The sequence below is a fragment of the Fukomys damarensis genome, unplaced genomic scaffold (genome assembly GCF_012274545.1).
Source record: "Fukomys damarensis isolate Sample0158 unplaced genomic scaffold, DMR_v1.0_HiC HiC_scaffold_14, whole genome shotgun sequence".
Classification (NCBI taxonomy): domain Eukaryota; kingdom Metazoa; phylum Chordata; class Mammalia; order Rodentia; family Bathyergidae; genus Fukomys; species Fukomys damarensis.
In genome coordinates, this window is record NW_022900926.1 from 69,303,266 (window position 1) to 69,330,283 (window position 27,018).

The 27,018-nt window shown below is 35.8% G+C and overlaps 1 pseudogene; it reads left to right on the forward strand.

Moving 5' to 3' along the window:
• The window catches only part of LOC104866660, a 34,110-nt pseudogene extending 9,608 nt beyond the window's left edge, over positions 1-24,502 (forward strand).
• The last annotated feature ends 2,516 nt before the right edge of the window (positions 24,503-27,018 follow it).

The window sequence follows — 27,018 nt, forward strand, 5'->3', positions numbered from 1 at the left end:
CAGACAGGCAGGCCGGCAGGCAGCTGAAAAAAACCCCCTCTGGGGTCCTTGGGTCCTTCCTGGGTCTGTTGTCACGCAGGCCGGGAGCTCCCGCGCAGGCCGGGAGCTCGCGCGCACGCCGCCAGGTGATCGCTATAAAGTTAAATTTTCTAATCCAGACATGTATCATGGTTCTTCATTTCTTTGTGTCTTTATTTCTTTGGGTCTTCAGCAAAATTTTGTACTTAGTACACATTTCTTAGTAAATTTATTCATACTAATGTTGTGCAATTGTGATACTTTTTGGTATGGCTAGTCTAAAACAATTACTAGATTTAAAAAACATTTTCACTATATAATTTTAATTAAGTGCAGCATTGAGTAGTCCTAATACATAACATCATTTTGTTTAATATTTTATAATTTCCATCTTAAATTTTTCTTTAATGCAGTAATACATAGAAACAAACTGCTATTTCCTTTTTTTTTTAATTTTCAAGAACCATGCTGTTTTTATCACAGTGGCTTTGTAGTATAGTTTCAAGTTGTGAACTGTGATACCTCCTGCCATGTCTCTGTTGTCTAGAATGGCTTTTGCTATTCTAGGTCTCTTCTTGTTACAAATGAATTTTGGATTGTTTTCTCAAGTTCTTTGAAATATTCTGGGATTTGAATTGGGATTGCATTCAATCTATATAGCAGTTTTGGAAATATGGACATTTTCAATATGTTAATTCTTCTTACCTAGGAGTGAGGGATGACTTTCCATCTTCTTATGTCCTCTTCAGTCTCCTTCTTCAGAGTGCTGTAGTTTTCAGTGTAAAGGTCTTTTGTCTCCTTCATTGGATTGATTCCTAGGTATTTCATTTTTTTAGATGTTTTTGTGAAAAGAATTGTTTCCCTAATTTCTCTCTCAGTAAGTCTGTTATTCATGTACAAGAAGGCTATTGATTTTTTAATGTGGACTTTGTATCAAGCTACTCTACTAAATCTGTCAATTAAGCCTAGCAGTCTTTTGGCAGAGTTTTTTGGGTCTTCTATGTAGGATATCATATCATCAGCAAATAGTGACAGTTTAAGTTCTTCCTTTCCTATCTTTATCCTTTTTATTTCTTTCTCTTGGCTAATTGCTGTGGCTAATGTTTCTAGAACTATATTGGACAGGAGTAGTGATAATGGACATCCTTGTCTTGAGCCTGATTTTAGGATGGAGGTTTTCAGTTTTTGACTATTTAGAATGAGATTGACTGTTGGTTTTTCATTTATAGCCTTTATCAGGTTTATCTCTTCCAATTTTCTGTAGGCTTTTCATCATGAATGGTGTTGAATTTCGTCAAATGCTTTTTCTGCATCTATTGATATGATCATATGGTTTTTGTTCTTGACACTCTTAATATAGTGTATTACATTTATTGATTTACGTATGTTGAGACATCTTTGCATCACTGGGATAAGTCCTACTTGGAAAGGATGTATGATCTTCTCAATGGTCTTCTGTATTCTGTTTGCCAGTATCTTATTGAGGACTTTTGCATATACGTTCATTAGGGAGATTGGCCTGTCGTTCTCTGCTTTGGTTGGGTCTTTCCTTGGTTTTAGAATCAAGGTAATACTTGCTTATGGGAATTAATTTGGAAGTATTGCTTCCCTTTCAATTCATTGAAGAGTTTAAAAGGCAGTGGCGATAGTTCTTCTCTGAATGTCTTGTAGAATTCAGCAGGGAGACCATCAGGACCTGGGCTTTTCTTTGTTGGTAATGTTTTAATTAGGTTTTCAATTTCACTGAAAGTACTTGGGATGTTTAGACTTTGTATATCTTCTTTGTTCAACTTTGGAAGTTCATATGTATCTAGGAATCTATCCATTTCTTCTGATTTTCCATTTTATTAGAATACAGGTTTTTGAGGTAGGTATTGATGATCCTCTGGATTTCTGCTGGATCTGTTGTGACTTCACCTTTTTCATTCCTAATCGCATTAATTTGAGCTTTTCTTTCCTTTTTTTGGTAAAGTTGGTAAGGATTTATTGATTTTACTTATTCTTTCAAAAAAACCAACTCTTTGATTCATTGATTTTTATATCATTCTCTTACTCTGCATTACATTAATTTCTGCTCTGATTTTATAATTTCCTCCCTTGTATGAGCTTTCAGTTTGTCTTGCTCTTCTTTTACTAGAAGATTAAGGTTAAGCATTAGGTTGATATTTGAGCTTGCTCTGTTTCCCTAGTATGGGCATTTACTGCTACAAACTTCCCTCATAAAACTGCTTTCATTGTGTCCCATAGATTCTTGTATATTGTTTTGGCAGTATAACTTAATTGCAGAAACTGTGTAATGTATTCTTTAATCTCCTCTGTGACTCAATGGTTGTTCAGCAGGGTGTTATTTAATTTCCATGTGTTTGTGAAGTTCTTGCAGTTTCTTAGGCTATTGATCTGCAGTTTAATTGCATTATGGTCTGATAGTATACAGATTCAATTCTTTTGCATTTACTTAAGCATATTCTATGAGCTATCATGTGGTCTATTCTGGAGAATGACCCATGTGCAGCCAAAAAGAATGTATATTCTGATTTTGTGGGGTGGGACACTCTGTAGACAACTACTAAGTCCATTTGTTCTAAAACTTGGTTCAGTTCTGTTATTTTGTTGTCTATTTTTTGTCTAGATGATCTGTCTGCTTGTGTCAGTGGAGTATTGAGGTCCCCACTACAATTTTATTAGTGCTTATTTCATTTTTCATATCCATTAATATTTATTTTGAATCGTTGGGGGCATTAGTATTTGGTGCATATATATTTATGATTGTCATTTATTCCTCTTGTATTGTTGCCTTTACAAGGATTTAGTGGCCTTCTTTGTCTCTCTTGATTAGTTTTGGTTTGAAATCTCTTATGTCTGCAAATAAGATAGCTACCCCATTTTTTTCCAGGCTCCTGTCACAAGGAGAATTGTTTTCCATCCTTTTAATCTCAGTCTATGAATTTCTTTGTGGATTAAGTGGGTTTTTGTATACAGCATATGGCTGGATTTTGCTTCTTAATCCATTCTGTGAGCCTGTTTCTTTTGATTGGTGAATTGAGAACATTAACATTGATGATTATAACTGTTATGTATTGACTTTTCATTGTCATCTTATTTTCCTATTATTGGTTCTCTTATTTTTTATTTTCCCTCTCTCCCTTTAATTTCTTGCCTTGCCTGGTGTATTTACTCTGTTGGCCCTTATGGAGTTGTGACCTTCATTGAATTTTGCCAGGATATTGTTTAGAAGTGTTTGGAGTGCTGGTTTGGTGTTCATGAAATTTCTCAGGTATTCTTTGTTGTGGAAGTATCTCATGAATTTTGAAAGATAGTTTTGCAGGATACATCAGTCTAAGTTGGAGGTTGTGTTCTTTCAGGACTTGAAACACTTCACTCCAGGCTCTCTTTGACTTGAGGGATTGTGTTGAAAAGTCTACTGTGATTCTGATGGGCTTTCTTTGCATGTGATTTGTTCCTTTTCTGTAACTGCTTGTAGTATTTTGTTCTTCTGTTGAGTTTCTGGGATTTTGATTATTATATGTCTAGGTGTAGTGTTTTTGTTTTTGTTTTTGTTTGTTTGTTTGTTTTTTTATCATGGCTAGTGGAGTCCTATAGCCTCACTTATCTATATGTCAAATTCTTCCCCTCTGTTTGGGAAGCTTTCTGTCATTAATTCTGTGAATAGTTTTTCGTGTCATTTGAACTTTCTCCTGATACTTCATGGATTCCTATCAGTCTTATATTGTTCTTCTTCTGTCCATCATCTAAGAGTTGTTGGATTAATTTCTCACTGTTTCTTACTGTTTTTAAGAGATCTCTCTTTTTATGGTCACTGACCACAATCCCATCTTCCATATCTGAAATTCTATCTTCACATTTGTTCATGCTTTCTATAGAGTTTTTAATCTCCTGGGTATCTGTTTGAATCTTTTTCACGGATTCCATTTCTTTCCTATGCTGGGCATTCCTGGTTTCCATCATGGTCCTGAGCTCATCTGTTTTTTATATCTGTTTTTGTTCTAGAGTCTCTAATTGTGTCTTTCATTCCTCTCACCATCTCCTTGGTTATCTGGGAAATTGTTTCTATTTCAAATTTTTCTAGAGCCTAAGTTATCTTTTCTTTCTTTCTTTCTTTCTTTCTTTTTTTTTTTTTTTTTTTTTTTTTTTTAAAAATACTTTCTGTCCTATCAGTTCAGAGTGTCCAGATGGTTGACTGTCAGACTTTTCCACCTCATTTCCCCCAGATTTTACCTTTGGTGGGGTGGAAGTCTGTGTTTGTGTCTTGTTTAAATGCCTTCTCATTTCTATTTTTGTCGTTGGTCCCGTCCTTGGTTTAATTCCTGGATTAATACTTTGATCTTCCCAATATAGCTGATCTTTAGATTTTGAGTTTCTGATGTCTCTGAGGCAATCTTATTTTCATTATACTAGGGAGAACAAGTGATTAGATCAATCACAACACCTTAGCCCAAATGATACAATCAGCAACACAATAGCGTCAAGCCAGCTTAGAAAATAAGAATTTGTGTTAGTTATTAATCTATCCACTTTAACTGTGTGAATGAAATAAAAATTGAGGACCCACCCAAAATATGTTTATAGTGAATAAACTCTTCAATATTGCAACTTTAGCATTCAGGATGGGGATTTAGAAGGAGTTGGGGAGGGAAGAATAGATAGATAGGATAGAGAAAGGTTAGAAGTGAGGTCAGAGGACCCAGGAAGATCACACAAAGTCTACAGAACTGTTGAAGAAAAGAAGAGAAGTTAGAACAAAATATACCTAAGAACAGAACAAACTAACAGTAATATGGAGGCTACAGACTATAATCACTTTGTTTTAAACCTAATGGCAATTGAGAAAAGGAAAAAGAGAAGAACAGGAAAAGAAAGAAAATAAATTCAAATTAGGATAGGGACAGTAACAAAAGAGGAGAGTAATGGAGACCAAGGTGGGGGAGAGAGAGTGAGAAAGAGAGAAAGCAAAGGAGATAAGAAGAAGATTTAAAAGGGGGGAAATTTAGAAAAGAAAATGATTAAAAATTTTTAATGATTAAAGAGAAAAGAAAAGTATTACTTTAAAAATAAAAATTACAAGTAGAAATAGAGGGCCTCCTTCAGGGTATGCCTCTGTTGACACAATAGACAGCATGGGCAGGAGTCTGCAGATCTAAGTTAATCTCAGCAAGCCAGCAGCTGTCTCTTCAGGTTCAGGCTGATTTTTGGCTGCAAGGCCCAAGGTGAGATCTCTGACCTTCTGCTGGATTGAACTCTGCAGAGTTCTACTGCAGATTCCAGCTGTCTTTCCCCTGAAGTTAGACCATGTTCTGATGTAAGGTGTTGGTCCCTCTGAGCTACCAACTATGATGGTGTGGTGTGCCTTTATCGCAGAGATTTTCTTCAGTTTTCCAGTGGGCTTCAATTTTCATCTAGGAGCCTCAGAGAGCCCCTGTTTCTCTTGTTTGCTGAGTGGGGGGAGGGGCACGAACATCACTGTGTTGGCACCCTCATGGCTAGGCTCCTCTGCTGCACTGGGTCAAAGGGGTGGTCCTATCAGAGAGGCATCACTGTTCGTAAATTGAAAAACTTCTTATTAGAGAAAAGTTCAAACAAAGTACCAGAAAGATTATTATTATAATTACACACACACACGCGCGCGCGCGCACACAACCGCATGTCACCCAGTCACAATGATAATTCTTATCTTGTTGTATCTTATTCCTCTACTTACTTCCCTCTCCCAACTTATTTTATTTTGAAGTGAATCAATATCAAATTAGTTTATTTGTAAAATTTTCATTATGTATCTCTTAAAGACAAGGAACCTTAAACCTATTATTGCTTTACTATTTTCCTGCCTAAAATTAATATTCATTCCTTAACATCATCTACTAACCATTCTGTGGTCAGATTTTACTAAATTACCTCATAGAAATTTTTGGCTTTGTATTACTGCTTGTGTGTCTTTTCTATAGCAAAAAAAATTTATTGATACATTTTAGGCACACAAAATGACAAAAGTCATCATAGGATATTTGCACCAGTCCGTGATGCATCCCATCTATTATTCCCAATCCCTCCTCCCCTCAAGCACCCTCCTCTCCCTATGTACAAATGCTTTCTTTTCATTTATACTTCTATTTTTTTTCCTGTCCCTTCCTTTTTCCTTCCCTCCTCCCTTGTTCCCCTCCCATTTGAACATTTTCTTCCCATTTCCCAATATCTATTTTTTAAAGTTCATTCTTCACTTCCACAAATACCAAGAATGAGGCAGCTATGCCCCAATATCTATTACACACTTTAATCCTTATTTCCATTTTTGATTTCTCACACCAGAGAAACAATTCAATATTTATATATGTGTGTCTGATTTATTTCACGTAAGAGTATGGTCTCAAGGTCCATAGTTATAAATGTCTAAAGCCCATCCTTCATTAAGGCAGAGTAGTACTCCATTCTATTAAAAAAACACATTTTCTTCATCCAGCCACCAGTTGTTATGCATTTGTCCTGTTTCCAACATTTAGCTATTACAAATTGTACCACTATAAACATGGGTGCACATATATTGCTGCAGTATGACGTTTTAATTCTTCTGAAAACATACTCAGCAGGGGAATAGCTGTATCAAATGGGACTTCTAATCCTAGTTTTCTGAGCAATCTCCATACTCATTTCCACAGTGGTTCACCAGTCTACATTCCCACCAATTGTGGATAACCCTCCAGCATTTGTTATGGGTTGATTTCTTGGTAACAGCCATTCTTTTGGGAGTGAGATGGAATCTCAGCATTGTCTCAATTTGCATTTCTCAAATGATCAGTGATGTTGAACTTATTTTTCATATATTTATTTGCCATTTCTACTTCATCTGAGAAATGTCTCTTGACTTCAGATGCTCATTTTTGGAGTGGATCTTAAATTTGAGGGGTCTTACGTTTTGAGTTTTTTATATATTCTAGATAGTAGTACTTTGTCAGATGAATAGCTGGTGTGTTGTCTCTTTGCTCTGCTGGTGGTTTCTCTTACTGTGCAAAAGCTTTTTAATAAGATGAGATCCAAGTTGTTGATTCTTTGTAGTATTTCCTGGGTGGGGTACTGGGTTTTGTAAATAAACTCTGCCAACTCCTATGTTTTCAAGTGTTCTACCTATTCTCTCTTTCAGCAGATTTAATGTTTTTGTTTTAATATTTAGATCTTTGATCCATTTAGATTTTTAGGTTAGTTCACAGTGAAAGATATGGGTCTAGTTTTAATCTGTGGCATGTAGAAAGCCAATTTTTTCAGCAGCATTTATCAAACAGGGTATCTTTTTTCCAGTGAAGGTGTTTGGTACCTTTGGCAAAGATAAAGTGTCTGAATGTGTTTGGGCTTGTTTCTGCCATCTTCTAATCCATTCCCTTGATCCTTAGATCTGTATTTTTGCTGTTTTTATCACAGTATCTCTGTAGTATAATTTCAAGTCAGGGATTGTGATATGCCCTGCCTTGCCTTTCTTTCTTTTTTTTTTTTTTTTTTTTTTTTTTTTCTGTTTGTCTGGTTTAATTTCACCTTTTTTTTTTTTCCTAATTGCATGGATTTGGGCCTTTTCTTACCTTTTTTTAATTTTTTTGGATAAGGTTGGCTAAGGGTTTATTGATTTTATTTATTCTTTCAAAAAACCAACTCTGATTCATTGATTTTTTTTTATCGTTCTCTTAGTCTCCATTGATTTCTGCTATAATTTCCTCCCTCTTATGAGCTTAGGATTTGCCCTGCTCTTCTTTTTTTAGAAGAAGTTCAGCATTAGGTTGTTTATTTAAACTTGCTCTAGTTTTCTAGTATGAGTATTCTCTGCTATGAATTTCCCTCACAAGACTGCTTTCATCATGTCGCATTATGATACATTGTATTGGGATTTTCATTTAATTGTAGAAACTGTCTGATTTCTTCTTTAATTTCCTCTGTGACCCATTGGTTGTTCAGGAGTGTGTTGTTCAATTTCTATGTGTTTATGAAATTCTTGTGGTTTTTTTGCTATTGGCCAATTTCATCACACTATAGTCTGATAATATACAGAGGATAACTTCAATTCCTTTGCATTTATTTAAACATGTTTTATGAGCAAGTACGTGGTACATTTTGGAAAATGACCCATGTGCACCTGAAAAGAATATGTATTCTGATTTTGTAGGGTGGAACATTCTATACATATCTGTTAAGCCCATTTATTCAAAAGTTTGGCTGAGTTCTAATATTTTATTTCTTATTTTTTAAATTTCTCTCTATTTAACTGAAAGTTTTTATTTCAAACCTGGATAATATAATTAAATTATTACCTAAATTTAAATATTTCCAAATTCATTTTGTGACTTATATTTGACTCGACAGATTATTGAGAAGGGAATTTTGGATCGAAAACACAGGGGGTACTGAATGTAGCTCAGTAGTAAAGCACATGCTTAGTGATAGTGAGTTCTTGGATTCCTTCCCTGTCCTTGCACCAAGAAATGAAAGCAAATGAGTTTTGTAAAGCTACTTATTCTCCACAATCTCTAATTTTTCTTTATTACACTTAAGGCAAAATTTATACCTCGTAACTAAAAAGAGATATGTGGGCTAGTGTTGTAGCTCAGCAGCACAGCACCTGCTTGACAAATACATGGCCCTGAATTCAATCCCCCATTTAAAAAAAAAACATATTTCATATGTTCTAAAAAGTTTGTTAACATTTGTCTGCTTAGCAACATTTCCTGTATTTTTTGAATAGCCTAAATATATCTGATACCTTGTGTATGAAGATTATTAAGTGAATTAGCATTAATCATCCCACCTTTTTCATAGTTCGTTAAAATTTGGAATTACAATAATATCTCCATATATCATTTTTATTTTAATTTATGTGAGAAACTGAAAGTGTAAATAGGGACCAAAATGTGTACTATATATTGTAAAATAAGAAGAAATTGTTTTATTTATTTTTGATTTAAGTATTTCTGTTTCAATCTCAGTGAAGATGAGCTATTTACTACTTGATTTCCAGGACATCATTTCAAATATATTTCTAACTTTGTGCTCCTTAACTAACAACACAAACTCCTGCAAAGTTGCCTACTTTGACCTTGCAATTGTGATCCCCTTTCTTTAGATTCTCAATACGCTGCAGTTGTGTGTGTGTAGTACTATCCCTTACTCCATTTATTTTTTAAATTAGGAAATAAGATGTCTGTAGTGAAAACCAACAATACAAATGTAAACCAATGTACTTTAAAACAATCAATTGAGACAAACAATATCAAAACAAATATTTTATATAATAATGCAATTTAGCTATTTCCTAGAACATGCACATCCTAGAACATGCATCACCATGAGTGGATGCTAAGACAATAATTATTAAATAGATGAAGAAAGAGACAAATTAATGCATGAACCTTGATCATTAACAGAATTTTAAAGAAACAATTATGGGCCTCTTAGACTCATGCTCATTTTCACCTGCTCACTACTGGCCAAATCAAAGAAGTCTGTATTTGGTTAAAAATGAATAAAAGATTCCTGGTACCAAAAAAAAAAAAAAAAAAAAAAAAAAGAGTGAAAAAGATTTGCTCAAAGATATCTGTGAAGAGATAGAGTGGCCTACTTTCCTCAAATCACCAACTCTCCACTTAAAGTTATTTCAGAGTAAGGTGCTGTATGGAGGAAGCACAGAGAAATAATGCAGATCTTATTTGCTTTATCGCTTCTAGCCATTTTTAGCTTATTGTCCACTTTCTTCTGGAAGGGAAACTGGACGCCATGCTTCCTCATGTCATTTCCATATTCTGTTTATTCATCTGGGCTGAGGAGAGGAGTGGAAAGCTGTGTGAGCTCTAGATTTGAGGGAGCCTCTTGTTCTAAAGATAAAAACCTAACTTTCAAAGTTCTATTTTTCAGTGCTTGTGACAATGCCATTTCATCAATGGTACAGCCTAAGTTTTCACCATTGTATTTTCATTTTGTTTTGGAGTTCAGCAGATACAACAGCCCCACTTATAAAGAAATATTCAACTTTTTCTGTTTAAAGTTGTGTCTTGCTATGCTGGTTACAATTCCCACTCTATTATTTTAGACATCCTTCGACTCACCCTTCTGGCCATGCTTCCCCTTGTTTGGCTTCTTTTCCTATTTTCTTTCATTTCACTGAGGCTTCTACTCACCAACTACAGCGGGTTGTTTTGGCCCCATCTGAGGAGGACCCTAATTCACTAGACCCTGAGCCTCATTAGGTGCCACACAAGGTCTTGTCACTTCTAAAGCCCACTTCTAGGCTACTCCCTATTGCCCTTCCGATTGCAAAAGTCTATGACAATAGAGACCATTGTTGCAGGCTCTTTGTGCTTTCCTATCTCAATTTTGCCTGGCCCCAACAATCTGGAGGTGGATATGTATGTTCATGCCTTATTTGATTTTAATGTCCTAAGGGACTTCCAGCAGAGCATGCTAACAAATGCTGTCCAAAGCCTCTATACAGTGAGTTTATTGGACAATGAACTTCAGACTTATTCTCTGGTTCCACATGATGTTTTGTACCTTGAAAAAACATTCCTGTCCCCTGCTCAGTATCTCCACTTTGAGGTTGAACTGTGTTCCTTAATTAGGGAAGAGGCTCATAAGAATGCCCAAGGAGATGCTTGGTCAAAAGAAGTTACTGTTGACATGTTATCTGGCATGGGTGACTTTTCCCAGCATTACTCTTTTGCCAGCTAGAGGACCTCCTGCAGAGGGCTTGGGCTTCTGTGCCAGTTGATGGTGTGCCAATGCAATCTTTTACTCAGATCATGCAAGGGCCAGTGGAAAATTACATGCAATTTGTAGCAAGGTTGCAACAAATGATTAGAATGCAGATTTCTAATTCTCAGGCAGCAGACATCCAGATTTTGCAGCTAGCCTATGAGAATGCTAATCTGGGTTGCAAACAGGCAATAAATCCTGTTCTCTCCTCTAAAGATCTTGGAGCATTTATTAAGGGATACCAAAATATTGGGTCTCCTTCATACAATGTGGCTCTGATGGCCCAAACGATCTCACAACGTTTATGTGGTGCACACAATTGTCTTAAAATGTTTTAATTGTGGGAAAGTGGGGCATCTCAGAAAAAAAACTATAAAATGAAAGTGGCTTTACAAGCTGACTTGAAGCCACCAGGTCAGGCAACCAAAGAAAATAAGTTACTGCCTGGCCCTCGCTCTCAGTGCTGAAAAGTCATTCACTGGGTTAAAGTGTGCCACCTCAAATATGATAAGGACTGCTCATTTTTACTGGAAAATGGGAATCAGACCCAGGAAACAATAGCAGATCAAGGCCAGTGGGCTGCAGTCCCTCTGAGTCAGTGGTACATGGTTCAGACTCATGCACAAGTACAAAGTCATGGGTGTCTGGAGGGACATTTCTTCCCTCATCAAAGGAATACTTGGAAGCTCAGGAGGAGATCTTCCTGCTGAACAGAATTCACCTCCTGGGAGGTGAGACTCCCATATCTGTCACCCCAGGAATTCATGGAGCCCCCACCACCTGGAACAATCAGTTTGATATTTGGGAAATTTTCTCTAACTTTGAAAAAGCATTACTGTTATTCTGGCTTTTATTGATTCTGATTGTACCTCTGAATTGTGTGTTCCTGTTACCTCATAAGACTTGGGATAATTGAACAAGGAGATTATTTGCACAATTGTTGCTCTTGCCTAAACCAAAATTAAATAATGCTAGCTTTAAAAATTCCTGAGAGGATCCTCAGCCAGGAATTCCTTAAGAAGATATTTGTCTCACCCAAGAGATTTCAGAAAGTCAGTCCGTGTACAAAATTAAATTACATGCACAAAATTAAATTCCATGCCTTTACCTTATAAAGGACCTGATGGTCAATTGGGACATATTTGTCCTTACATAGCTCCCGTACCTGTAAACTTATGGGGCAGAAATTTATTACAAGCATGGAGAGTTGTAGTAACTACCTTGCCCCCTCAAACCTCAATGGTTCAACAAATGATACCTAAAAATAGGATATAAATCAGGAAAAGGATTAGGCAAGCAACTTCGTGGTGGAATGCAGCTTATAGAATAATAGAAAAATAATCACCTTGGAATTGGATAGATCAAAAGTTTTTAGTTGGGGCTATTGAAAAAATTTCTCTGTCCAAGGCAGCTTTGCCTTTACAGTGCAAATCAAATGACCCCATTTGGGTTGATAAATTGCCCCTAACACAGGAGAAACTAACCATTTTAGAGCAACTCATATTAGAACAACTTAACAAAGGACATTTAGAACCATCCATAAGGCCTTGGAAGACACCCATCTTTGTTACTCCTGAAAGATCAAGGAAAGGGCATTTGCTTCAAGACTTATAGGCAATTAGGGCACTGCAATCTGGTTTACCAAACCCAGTAGTAATTCCCAGAAATGGCCTCTTATACTTATAAATTTAGCTACTTTTCTAACATTCCCTTGTGGCTTACTGACTGGCTTCAATTTGCCTTTGATTGGAATAGGCCTAAAATAGGTATAGCAACTTTTTAATTGCTGAATTTGTATGAAATATCACAGGGAGATTCTGATCTTAATTCCCCTAAAAAATTAACTCAAGGAACAAATAGAGTCACAATCACTAGAACAAAGCACACGTCAACTCTAATGATCCAGTCCATTCATTTGTGCTTAACATTCTCCATTCACCTGCACATATAAAAGGGCAGTGGTATGAGAAACAGGTCTTTCCCATGGAATGGTCATTTTTATTTCACCATTAGTGAAATCTCTATTATTATATCAAGAGCAAATTGCAAAAAGAGTTTGTTTGGGACATAATCATACCCAACAGTTATTTGGTGCTGATCCTGATTCCATCATTGTCCCAATAGATAAGGCTCAAATGCACACACTGCTACAAACAGCTCTGTATTGCCAAGTAGCCCTTGCAGATTTCATTGGACAGATAGATACATATCATCCTAATGATCCTCCATTTCAGTGTTTTGCCCAACATGAATTTATTCTTCCCAAGGTTACTCAAGTTCAGCTGTTGCAAGTTACCTCAGCTTATTTCACTGATTGCTCCTCTAAGGGCCAAGCAGCAATTTGGAGCTTTTCCTTTAGCTTTGTATTGCCTGTATCTGGTCTCTCTGCTCAAAGATCAGAGTTGCTAGCCATTTTATTTGTGATTGAAAATGCCCCTTCCCAACCTCTTAATATTTTAAGTGATTCCTCTTATGCAGTTGGTTTGACTCAAAGCCTCAAAGGAGCTATAGTTCACTCTACCTTAGAACCTACATTATTAAACTTGTTTTTAAGATTACAAAAGGCCATAGGTCAAAGGACTGCTCCCTTTTATATTGGACATATTTGATCACCTACCAGTCTTCCTGCACCACTTTCACATGGCAATGCACAAGCAGATTGGCTTATAGGATTTCCTGCTGCTTTTGATCAGGCTAAGGAATCATATAGCTATTTCCATCAGAACTCCAAGGCACTACAATATGATTTTCAACTATCTTGAGTTCAGTCATGACGGATAGTTATGGCCTGTTCTAGTTGCCAGTAGATTCCATGGCCCATTCCCCCCAAGAGAACTAAGCCTCAAGGCCTAGCTAGTAAAACGATTTTGCAGCTAGTAATATGGCCTAGCTAGTAACATGACAGCTAGTGATTTGGCCTTGCTAGTAATATGAAGTGATATGTGTCCCTGCTTTGGGGAAGTCCTAATTTGTCCATGTTTCTATAGATACATTTTCACACACAATCCATGCCATTTGTCACTCTTGTGAGAAAGGGCACCATGTTCAACACCACTGCTTGTCTTTTTTGGCTTGTTAAGCATAGTACTGATATCCCATATAACCCACAAGGACAAGCCATAGTAGAAAGAGCCCACGCCACTCTCAAACATCAATTGCTTAAACAATCAAAAGGAGAAAAATGAGCTGCCTCCACAAGCTCATTTAGATCTTGCTGTTTTTGTACTTAATTTTTAAAATCTGGCAGCAGTTTTCACACTACTGCCTGCTGTGCTCCATTGACATAATAGATGCCAACACTAAGACCCAGAAACCACAAGTCCTTTGGAAAGATGTCCAAACAGGTAAATGGAGTGGCCCCACTGCCCTGATAACTTGGAGAGATTTTGCTTGTGTGCTGACAGATAACAATTTTGCTTGTGGCTGCCCTCCTGGGATGTGTGACCTTGGGTCACACTGATGGAACTGCTAACATCTCAGACACTGGAGATAACACCCCTGCTGAGAGCAGTGAGCCAACTGCACCTGAGTGACCCACCACACCTGTGATGATCAACAAATCCACTGTGAGGTTCAGAACTGAGATGATACCCCAGAGGGAGAAAGAATATAGATTTATGATAAAAAAAAGAGATGCACAACTTAAAATTGCTCTTTACATTTATAGGTATACAAGTATTTTCATTCTTTCTGATTCTAATCACAAGAGATCTCTGTTAATTGACACACAAAAAATTTTGACCACTTTTATGTACAATTATAAACCTAAAAATCATAAAAAGGATGTTATAATTTAATTTGGCCAAATATATTTAAATTAACTCTAGTTTTATAAATTGTCATATGTTTGTCAGTTTGTCTGTCCAACTGTAGTTATTTTGTTTGAGCTCAACATTTTCCTCTCCATTCATAATTTTTTTCTTAAAAGATATTTGCCTATAATTAAATTGGCTTACAGATAAAATATTACTAAGTTAAAGGCATTTTCTTCTTTCTTCAGGTTGTTGGCTGATCAAAGTGACATCTACATTTATTTTACAAATGTAATGTGTATTGTTGCTTACTTGCAATAACAAAAAATTTTTACTGGCTACAAATAAATTGTCACAATTTGGTTTTTCCAATTTATAAAAATTTAAAAAATTTTGTTTGTCAAAGTGAATAAATAAAGATCCTTAGGTTTGGAGAGATTGGTAAATGGACTCCCCTTAGTGAATAAAGGAGCAGCTGCCCAGAAAAGAATTATTCTGGTCTTTATTTACCAATGTGACCCCCCCAATAAGTTTCATAACCTTGTAGGACACACACCCCAACAAACTTTGTTTCAATATGTTATTATAAATTGGTGAGGTGGGGTAATAAAAAAGAAAAAATCATAAATTGGTTACACTGGTTATCATCAAAGGGTTAAGCTCTAAATGTGTTATTGTAAAATGTTTACATTGGTTAAGTTCTAAATATGTTATTGTGATGTGTTTAATTGGTCATCTTCAAAAGATTAATTTCTGTGGGATAAACAAAAAGTTGTTATTAAAAAGATGCTTTTGGTACCAAACTACATTGAAGGTCATAAGATTTTATGTAATTGTGACACTTATTACTGCTACTTTTCTGGTGTGCAAAATGTATTCATGCCCTCTAATTGTACAGGTCTTTCAATACATTGTTTATGGTAATAACCTCCTTTTGATTCAGATATTTACCTTTCTTTTATGTTCCAGCCACCTATGACAGTAGGAACACTTATAGGCTGATACATTTCTTTTAGATTAAGTCCTGTCAAAAGATAGCTACTTAGATAAGAGCCTTTTTCATGAGTTTTTTGTGGGGGGAGTGAGAGCATTTAACAATGGCTATTCTATACTAAGATACACATTTAAGTGTCTTACAAAGATAATATCATGATTGTTATGCTAAAATGTTATGTGCAGTCCTTGATTTAAACCTTTTCCTGTTAACATTCTACAGGGATTCAACCACTAAAACAACCATGATTGGCAATAGTAACAGTCTCCTAACTATATTTTTATTCCAAAATGCTTAATATTGAGGTAAAATTATAATAGTGGAGTTCACTACTCCTATCACAATGCTAACAGTATTCATCGTCTCTGGGTGTTACAACTGAAGTTTAGAGACCAGAACTAGAAAGGTAACTAGACTAAGAAGACAGCCATTATATTGGCCCTGTCCCTCCAAGGTCAACAACAACAACAACAACAAAGAGATCCAGGACACAAGAGAACCTTCTCTACAAGATCCTACATCTTTGGTGAGTCACCAAACCTCCTGAACAAGGAGATTGCTGGACACCATAACAGTAAGATTCAATGAGAATTGTGCCAAAGGAATGTCACCGGGAGGAAAATATCTCCCATGCTTTCACAGAAAGCAACATGGTCAAGTGAGGCCATGACATATTCTGAAGGGTGACACTGACAGAGGAGCCCGGAGGTTCTCTGCATGGTTTCAAGATAATACCTGAGTAGACTTAGTTGGCTTTGTTATATATCAAGAAGTTAATTTTATTTAATATAGGTCTCAATGTAACTTGGTCTTAAACACCCAGTAGAAAAGTCTAAATGAAGACAATATTTATATGAGTTCAACAAGACTTTTGAGTTATCTAAAATTGTTTTTTAAAAATTGTTAGATTTTTAACCTTTTTATAGCCAAAAATAAGAGAAATTATTTTAAATCTGATATAGATAATCTCCATTTAGTGGAAGGTCTATGAGTCAACAAGTTACATTCACTATTTGAGATCCTTAAAGACATTTTCCAAATATGCCTCTTTCCCCAAGCTGCCCTTTTTATTTTTAGTGCTTGTACCTTGATTATGAATGCTGTAATCTTTTAAAAAAGCTTTTTTTTTTTTGCTTATTCTTGCCTGTAGACTGCCAAACTCCAAGTGATCATACAGAGAGTATCAACAAATGTGCTAGACATTTCTTTACCAATATCCACCAGATACACTTTATAAAGAGTGTTTTTATTGCTTATTTACAGCATAGTTTTCATTTAAAGCCTGTTAAATTAGCTCCCTAGAAGGGCCCCTCATTGTGGTCTTTCCTATATAAATCCTTCTCAGCTTGAAGCACTTGGATGAAACCTGTGCCCCTTCTCCACTAACCACAATTGGGGATAGCCTTGAAAATGAGTGTATTATAGACAGCTAAGCCAGTGTGAGGACTCTACAGGTCCTTATAGTACATAGGGACAAACCATTGTTGGGCATGCTCACCTTTCCCTAAAAACACACTTACATAAAACAAAGAGAGAGGGAGATATGTTGGGAGCAAATCTACTTAATTCAAGGGAAAAATCATTTCCCCAAATTATGACTAGGGCCTACTTTCCCTGCCTACAGGGAAACCAGCTACCGCATGTTGAGACATAACTGTTTTTGCCTCTGGTCACAGCTAAGACCACAATGGTCCCTTGACCTGTGATGCTCCAGGGCAGGATTACACTAGCTGAAGACAGTGGAGGAAGAAAATCTTCATCTACATAGTTTGTCCTCATTGTTCTAGGATTATCTCCACCACCTTCTGAGTCATTGGCTACATTTATTTCTCCCAGTGTACTGACTAATGTTGTGGCAAGCTTGGAGTCTTTCCTCTTTGTTGCTCAGAGCAGCATTGATCAGACCCAAAGCTCAAATTCTTCCTTGAGTATCATTTCTGTCTATATATCAATTAATTTGTCTTGTGCTGTCATGGCTTGCAGACTAGGACTTAACGCAGAGGTTCTAGTAATATCCAGTTAATATAAAGGCTACTTCTACATTCATTCCAGGGGGTCCTATTTTTTGCTAGATATAAGTTTAAAAATTAGAGGTTACAGTAAAATATAGCAATATCTTGCTAGACATTAGTTTAAAAAATTAGACTTTATAACAAAAATGGCCTTTCAATCCCTTGTAACAAAATGAAAATCATGCTTTTCAATAAATAGCAAGTAAAGACCCAGGTCTAGCTATTTCTCACCTCTATAGCAGTCTGCATGCCATGACTACATTTGTTCCAAGATGAGTCAGGTCCAAAATGTCCTTAAGAGTGCTTTCTTAACCAAGAGTAGTTTTCAGAGCCTGACAGCTTGTACTTAGTTATTCTACTCAGCAGGAGTTGAGTTAGATAAGAGATATCCCCTATGGTTTATTATAATAAAAAAGTAACAATTTTAAAAGCTTCTATTGTCCATTATCTAATGAAAGTCCATTTGAGAGCTTTCTTACTGTCTATATAAAAAACAGAAAATTAAGTTTTATACATTAACTTCTGTCCTAATTTCCTGAAAAATTTGAGTTCTTGTTTACATAGATAACAACCCCATGAACTTTAAAATGATGAAGCCAGGATGTGCTAATGCAAAATAAATATTTCTTCCTACAGTTCTTAGATCTTTCTAGATTTTTTTTGAGCTGTTGCATTTTCAGTGTCCACAATTAATAAAGTTCCTTTTACTGTCTTCCAAGTAGAGCCAGTTATCAGTATCCTAGTTATCAAAAGTAGTTTGCTTGTGGGGACATAAAAATTTGGTTATAAATAATTCCTTGGGGTCAATATAAAGATTCAAGCTCAAATGTCCCAAAACAGACTTCAAGAAATTTGAATAATATTCTGTTTTAGTGCATGTAAATGAAATTTTCAGATATTGACAATCTTTAAATTTTTTCTCAACAAAAATATTTTTAAGATATTAACTTGTTTGTTAAATATTTTACATTTTACAGACAATATAAAATTGTTAAAATTAAATAGATAAATACAACCACCAAGTTATTTACAGTTATATTAAAATAAGACCTTTACTTTAAATTTATAAATAATATATTGAAATATTGAATATATTTAATAGATTGTTGATATATATTTCTGATATATATCACTTCTATATCAAATATATATAGATGTATAGATAGATCAAATATCTAAAAATACATTTATCAAGCCACAGGTCAACTAATTAAACTGCTTGAAAATAAGTCTGAAAGCAATTGTTCATCATTTTCAGATAAGTTAATTATTTATATAAGCACAACTTATTTAATATTCCAATATGTTTTTTAATGTTTAAAAATCTTTTGTTACAAAGAGTTAATAAGTGGGCCAGGGATGTATCTCAGTGGTACAGTGACTGCCAGGAAAGTGCAAGGACCTGACTTCGATTTCTGGTACCAAAAACAAACAAACAAACAAAGGATTGATAGCTATAAGTTATCTGGACAGATAATGGGTTTGTTTATGCTGTCTAATACTAATAGCTTTAAGAGATACTAAAAGACTTGGTTGCTTCTCTATGATAAACTTCTATTATTTTACTGGCTAACCTTCGATTAAAATGAGTACCTAAAATGAATTTTTCTTTTTAAATCACTTTGTTTTTGCTAAAACTCCTTATAAGGTTCAAAAACAATGGTTTTTGGTGTTTCCAACCTCAAATATGTTATGTATGCATGTTCTTTTTCAGATATACAGTGCTTACATCAATAAATGACAGTTTGAGGGCTGGGGATTTAGCTCAGCAGTTCAGTGGCCTGCCTTGCAAGCGCAAGGACCCAAGTTCAATCCCCGGTACCAAAAAAAAAAAAAAAAAAAACCAAAAACAAAAATAAATGACAGTTTGACATAAATATGAGTTCATAACATAATTTTAAAATACTAATGACCTATCAGTGGTGGCACAATTTTATAATAACATAAAAGTTGTTTCTATTTTAAATTGATTATATATACTGACCATATAACATTTCTAGAGATTGCTTGAAAGATATTTTTTAAATTGCAATGCACAAAAATAATGTCAAAATTTGTTTAAAATGATTAAGTTCAAGATAGTGACCTCTTAATGAAATTTATAACAAAGCTATTTTTAAAAGGCTTTAGATTTGTCAAACTAATTTATTATGTTTCCACTGTCTTGTTAAAATTGAATGTTTAAAAAATAAGTCTCAAAAAGTTTATTTTTCTTAAATATCAGGCAGGGTGGTTCCTACCTTGTCTGCAAGGCAATTTACAATAACTGCTTATTTTCTATTTATATGGGAGGCACACAAACTGAAATTTAGCTGTCTAGTTTTATTCAGCTATTATAGGGAATAGGAAAAGGAACATTGCCAGAATCTCTGCCTTGGGTCCTGGCCTCCTGTGAGCCACAAGAGCATGAAATGAATTAAAGAACAGACAGGAAATGAGACTTAGAGTGAAGAAGCTCAGTCTTGGGACATGAACAGTGCTGCTGATGGCGGCAAAGACAAAGGCCCCCAAAGCATCTAGTATTTATTTAATACAATCATGTGAAGGAATAGGGAACTGTGTATTCCTTGAAGACATCTAGTGAATACTGCCAAACACCTAGCACAATTGAGGCAGGCAGGGCTGTTAGGGAGTAAGCACTACTTATCTTGCTTTGATAGAAAAAACAGATATGGGGACCAGGAGCAACTAGCAAGCAACCCATTGGGTCAATGAGAAGCCATAATTGAGGGGAGAGTATTTTAACTATGGTCATGCTGACCTCAGCTGCACATAACTCTGCAGATCCCTGCCACCTCATAGACCAGGGCCTAGGTTTCCATGGCAGCCATTGAGGGAGGGGCTATCCAAACCCTGTCTGCCATCTGACATGCCCATTTGAGTCACTTAGAGCTTCAGTCTGGCTCCTGATATAAAACAATATAGTACTGTGCAGGGATTTCTGCTACGAGCTACCCTACAAATAAGCCAAAATGATAGTTCAACACAGCAAACTTTAAGAGTTGAGATAGTATACATTGTTATTTTTAGTGGATTCAATTTATTAAGCCTAAAACTGTTGGCTTTTTATCTTAACTCTTCTTAGAACTTTCCCTCTAATTTTGCTAGACTGGGTTCCAGAAGAATTTCCCATGTGACAGTTAAGTGTGAGAACTGTATTTTCTCATACTATACAAAATTTTGCTAGTTGCACAGATCAAAGACTGTTGTTGGATTGCTAAATAAATGGTTCTGAAGAAAATCTTGACCCAAGTGGCAGACTTTCCCTATGAGCTTAGTCCAAATGTTTCTGACCAAAGAAAATTATACAGTACTATTTATAGGATAGCTTAAAAGATGATTGATATGAAACTGTAGATTTTACAGGCCAAATACATAGTCTAAGAGTATATATATATATATAAATTTGGGACAGAAATATGATTTAATAATGTTTTTAAAAACTGATAACTGATGTGTAGGGTGACCCAATTCTGTAATAGTATAAAAATTATGTTTTGTTATAATTATATATAAATGTAACTTTTTTGTAACCGAACTCGGGCCCTTCGCTTGCTAGGCAGATGGTAGAACCAACCACTGAACTAAATCCCCGGCCCTGTAACTTTTGATTAAAACATTTCTAATTAGACAATTTTTTTCTAACAATATTTCAGAAAATTAAAGTTATAATACAAAGGCATAATGTCAGTATCTTTGTTTAAAACAATAAGTTTTATGATATCAATCTGTTTCTAATAAAATTTACAGCAGAATTTTTTTTAAAGTTTTTAAATTTATACACACAATTTCTAGTGTTTTCCTGTCTTATTAGGATTAAATATTTGAAAAAGTTAAATCTTAGGAATTTTATATATGCTTAGATGTCTATTTAAATATTTATTTATTTTGAGACAGAGTCTTGCTATATAGTTCAAACTGGTTTTGAACTCACTGTGTAGCCCAGGGCTGGCCTCAACCTTGTAGTGATCCCTATGTCTAAGCCTCTAAATTATGGGACTACTTAAAGTTTTATTTCACAATTCTGATTGCACAAACTACTGCTATGCAATTTTCCTTATTTTAAAAAATGTCTTTGTTCACAGTTTTGATTGCTGTCTTAATATGCTGCAAAAATAAGTTGTTTTGCTAAATTAGTTCTATGTGTATTGCTTATAGTCATTCATAGCCATTTTCCTCTTGCTGGATAAGAGACAATCTCATTCAAATATGTATGTTCTTACTTGGCAATATAGATATTAATTTTTGTACACTGTATCCAAAATTACATACAGATCTGTATTTGCTCCTGTGAAACCCTAAAGATATTCTTAAAGTGTAATATTTGGTTTTGGCATTAGTAAATTGTGTTTTTCCCAAATGGTGAGTCCTATCAATATAAAAGAACAGATGACTCTCAAGTATTTGCTTGATACCTTTCTGACAAATCTAAGCTTGCTTAACAGACATTGGCTTTCTTCAATTAGCATGGTTACTGTGTCTCTTAATTCAAGTCTGCTGTACAGATTGTTGATGAGTTCTAAAGTAGCTCTTTTTTTTTTTTTGGTCCCGGGGCTCGAACTCAGGTTCTCACTCTTGCGAGGCAGGCGGCAGAATCACTCAGCCAAATCCCCGGCCCTGCTGTACAGATTGAAGTTTGCTCTTTTCGGCAGGTTTTATGTCTGCTTATAAACTTTGTAACTATTTATCAAAGTTCTATAGTTGTAGGATGCCAAATGCAAAATTAGACATGGTTAGATTTAACAATGGTCTTTAGATAAACTGAGTTCTGAAACTCTGACACTGCTCAAATCTGACAGAAAGGTATAATGACAGTGACTTCACTTGTCTGACGCATCCTACCCGCTGTCTGGGACATATCCTGACTCACCGTTACCAGGGAAATCTTGGACAAAGCTGAATATAGGTAAGTGTAAATATCTTCAGAAAAGAGAATACATTTAGAGATTGGCGAGGAGGTTGTGAGTATCAGTCACTTGTGTGCCAACACTTCCAAACTAAGTAGAACTGCACAGATTAAAAAAGATCTTATACATGATTGTCTAAAAACAAAAAGCATTTGTAAAAGGTGTGATGGTTACATATCCCTCATTTTACTTTCTTTTATATTTGACGCCACAATTTTTTTCATGTGATGGTTTTTTAGGCTTGAGTAGCAGGCTTCCCTTTGCTTATGACCCAGCTACCTTTGAGGAAATGAAGCTGCCAGTCGAACCAGAGACATCCAGCCAGATGATGTGGCAACACAAGGCCCTCAAGATTGAGGGCTGAAATAATAAATGGGCATTGTAACCAGCATAGCAAGACACAACTTTGAACAGAAAAAGTTGAATATTTCTTTATAAGCATAGCTTATAAACTCCAAACCAAAATTAAAATACAACGGTGAAAACTTAGGCTGTAGCACTGATGAAATGGTATTGTCACAAGCACTGAAAAAATAGAACTTTGAAAGTTATGTTTTTTTCTCCTTTAGAACAAGAGGCTCCCTGAAATCTAGGGATTCTTTGATTTGGCCAGTGGCCAGCAGGTGAAAATGAGCACATGAGTCTAAGAGGCCAATAATTGTTTGTTTAAAATTCTGTTAATGATCAAGGCTCATGCATTCATTTGTCTCTTTCATCATCTATTTAATAATTATTGTCTTAGCATCCACTCATAGTGATAGAGTAAACTGAGACCAATATATTAAGCCCTTCAGCCAGAGTTTAGTAACTAGGTACTTTTAGTACTGACTATAGGAAAGTGCATGCATCAGGTGCAATTACAGTCAGGTATGGGTGATTAAGCTTCTAATGTGCATGTTCTAGAAAATAGCTAAACTGCATTGTATATAAAATATTTGTTTTGATATTGTTTGTCTCAATTGATTGTTTTAAAGTACATTGGTTTACATTTGTATTGTTGGTTTTCACTACAGACATCTTATTTCCTAATTTAAAAAATAAATGGGGTAAGGGATGGTACTACACACATACAACTGCAGCGTATTGAGAATCTAAAGAAAGGGGATCACAATTGCAAGGTCAAAGTAGGCAACTTTGCAGGAGTTTGTGTTGTTAGTTAAGGAGCACAAAGTTAGAAATATATTTGAAATGATGTCCTGGAAATCAAGTAGTAAATAGCTAATTTTCACTGAGATTGAAATAGAAATAATTAAATAAAAAATAAATAAAATGATTTCTTATTTTACAATATATAGTATACATTTTGGTCCCTATTTACACTTTCAGTTTCTCACATAAATTAAAAGAAAAATGATATATGGAGATATTACTGTAATTCCAAATTCTAACAAACTATGAAAAAGGTGGGATGATTCATGCTAATTCACTTAATAGTCTTCTTACAGTAGGTATCTGATATATTTAGGCTATTCAAAAAAATAGAGATAGTGCTTGCCCTGCACCCTCTGTGTCCCTCCTTTTCCCTGGGGACCATCAGGCACCATGGGTGGGTGCAAAAATAGGAAAGAAACAAAATGGAAAAAGTAAAAATATTTAGGAAGCATAGCCTGAAGAACTTGTGGTAGAAAAAGTGCTAGACTGCTGTGTAGTCAACAGGAAGGTGGAGGAGTTTCTGAAGTGGAAGGGCTTTACAGATGCTGACCATACATGGGAATCTGAAGAACATTTAGATTGTCCAGAATTAATTGAAGCATTTCTTAATTCTCAAAAAAACTGGTAAAGAAAAAAATAGTACAAAAAGAAAATCTTTATCTGACAGTGAATCCAATGATAGCAAATCAAAGAAGAAAAGAGCTGCTGCTGACAAACCTAGGGGATTTGCTAGAGGTCTTGATCCTGAATGAATAATCAGTGCCACAGACAGTGGTGGAGAGTTGATGTTGTTTCTCATGAAATGCAAAGATTCAGAAGAGGCTGACTTGGTGCAGGAAAGAGGCAAATATGTAATGTCCTGAAATTGTAATTGCTTTTTATGAAGAGAGACTAACTCGGCATTCTTGTCCAGAAGAAAAAGCTCAATAACTTACATCATTTTATATATTCACATGAAATATGGGCATTGGTTTTTTACTTACTAGTGTGAAAAAAACAGCATTCTAATGAAAATCATGTTTAATATGTTGATTTTGAAAGTAATATTTGGGGAAGTTGTTAGGTTTTGTTTGTTTTGCATCAATAGCACTGGCTACTTTGAACAAATAGAAAGCTTTCTGTAGTTGCTTCCTCTTTTCAGAAAATAGCATTGATTGCCTGATATATTTACTCTGCTTTTCTAAATATTGGGGAAATAATCCATAGTCAACCTGAACCAGAACACATTTTTATCTGACATACTTAAAGACCATTCTGAGTTTTTTGTTTGCGTGTGTATAAATAAAATACTTATATAAATGGTTATTTTTTTGTTTTTAAACATTCACCAAAACAAAAACTGTGGGTGATAAGCTCAGGTTTGAGATGCCATCATTCTGAGCAACCTAGGAAATAAATCACAGTTAAATTGAAAGTTTTCCTGAAGCCATAACCTTTCAAATTAAATAGATGATTCTGTGGTTAACTGGAGAGTTTAACATGGGTGTTTTCAAAGAAGCCATATCAGAATCCATATCTATTTCCTTAGTCACAAAAATACAGCAGTTTGCCTGTGAAATTCTTAGAACATATGAAATATCTCAATCCCTCTCCCCCCACTTCCTCTCTCTTTTTGGTACATGGAATTGAACTCAGGGCCTCATGTTAGGCAGGTGCTGTGCTGCTTAGCTACAACACTAGCCCTGAAAACTCCTTTTGTTTGCAAGGTATAAATATTGCCCTAAGTGTGACAAAGAAAAATTAGGGATTGTGGAGAATGAGTAGCTTTACAAAACTAATTTGCTTTCATTTCTCAGTGCAAGGTCACAGAAGGAATCCAAGGTATCACTAAACATGCACTCTACCACTGAGCTACATTAGTATATCCCTGTGTTTTTGATGTAAACTCCTTCAATAATCTTTCAAGTCAAATATAAGTCACAAAATGAATTTGGAAATATTTAAATTTATTTGATATTTTAATTATATCATCCAAGTTTGGAATAAAAACTTTCAGTTAAATATAGAGGTTTTTAAAAAATGTGTACATAATGAATTCAATGACAGCCTGAATGATGTAGTGAGATCCTGTGTCAAAAAAACACCAAAAAACAAATAAGGGCCAGGGATTTAGCTCAGTGGTGGCAACGCATGCCTCACAAGCAAAGGGTCCAGAGTTCTACCCCTGGTACAAAAACCAACCAACCAAACAAACAAAAACCCACAAGTAATCATATATGTTTACCAAAACAGTTCTTGAGAAAAATTCAACCATGAATTAATAAAACAGAAATCTATCCAGAGTTCCGTTGTAGCATCAGTAAGTGTCTGCACATCCTGAGGAGCAGCTGTGTGGACCAGAGTGGCAGGGCTGCAGGTGGATCCCAGCTAGGGCCCTGCCCCACCCCCAGAGGTGTAGGCACACATGCCCAAGTCATGGCCTGCCTAGAAAAGAGCCACACAAGTGCACAACCTTCTTCTGGAGTTCCACCATATCACCAGTAATTGTGCATATATCCCTGGGAGCAGTTATGTGGACCAGAGTGATGCAGCTGCACATGGGTCCCAACTAGGGCCCACCCTGACCCCAGAGGTGCAGGAACATGTGCCCAAGACTTAGCCCACCTAGAAAACAGTTGCACAGGCATGCAAACTTCATCCAGAGTCCCGCCATACCATCAGCCATAGTCAAGGGCCCACCTGGAAAAGAACTACACAGATGCACAAGCAACAGCCAGAGGCTTGCCTTGATACCACTGATAAGTGCCTGAAGACCTTAGTCAGAAGTCTACACAGACAACAGGAACTGGGATACACAGCCCCTAGCCACACAGCTGTATAAGGGCCCCAGCGAGAGGCACATCTAGATACCATCCTAAGTGTGCACAGGCCCCAGCCAGAAGCCCACCCAGACAACAGGTCAGTTCAGGGATATAGAAAGCCACCATTCTAAACCCAGGAATTGGTGTACTGGAGAGCAACAGAGGAAAGGCTGCTCAGTGGCCTACTGAGAATTGAAGACCACTGGGTGAGCAAAAATTTCCCTCAATAAAGGCATGGCAGGCTGCATCTGTTGACATGAGAAGACACACAAATAAGTGTCAAAACCAGACCTACAGACCACCTAAGGCAGCCCCAAAGGGAAATGAGATGGAACAATCTGATACTCAACCACCTGGACTCCCTGAACTGGCAATGAAAGAAGACCTGGAAAAAATGAAATCTGAAATAATTTCTCAGATAACAGCAGAGATTGTGCCCACAGTACAAGACATGATTAATAAATCTAGAGCAGACACAGATAAATAGATGGAGCTGAGAAACATGATAGAATCCCAACATACAGAGCAAATGGAGTCCATAAAACAGATGCAAACAGATTTCCAAGAGATTCAAAACCCCATTTGAAAGTTTGCACAGAAGAATGAGCCAAGTCAAGGACAAATTTTCAGATATAGGAGATAGGA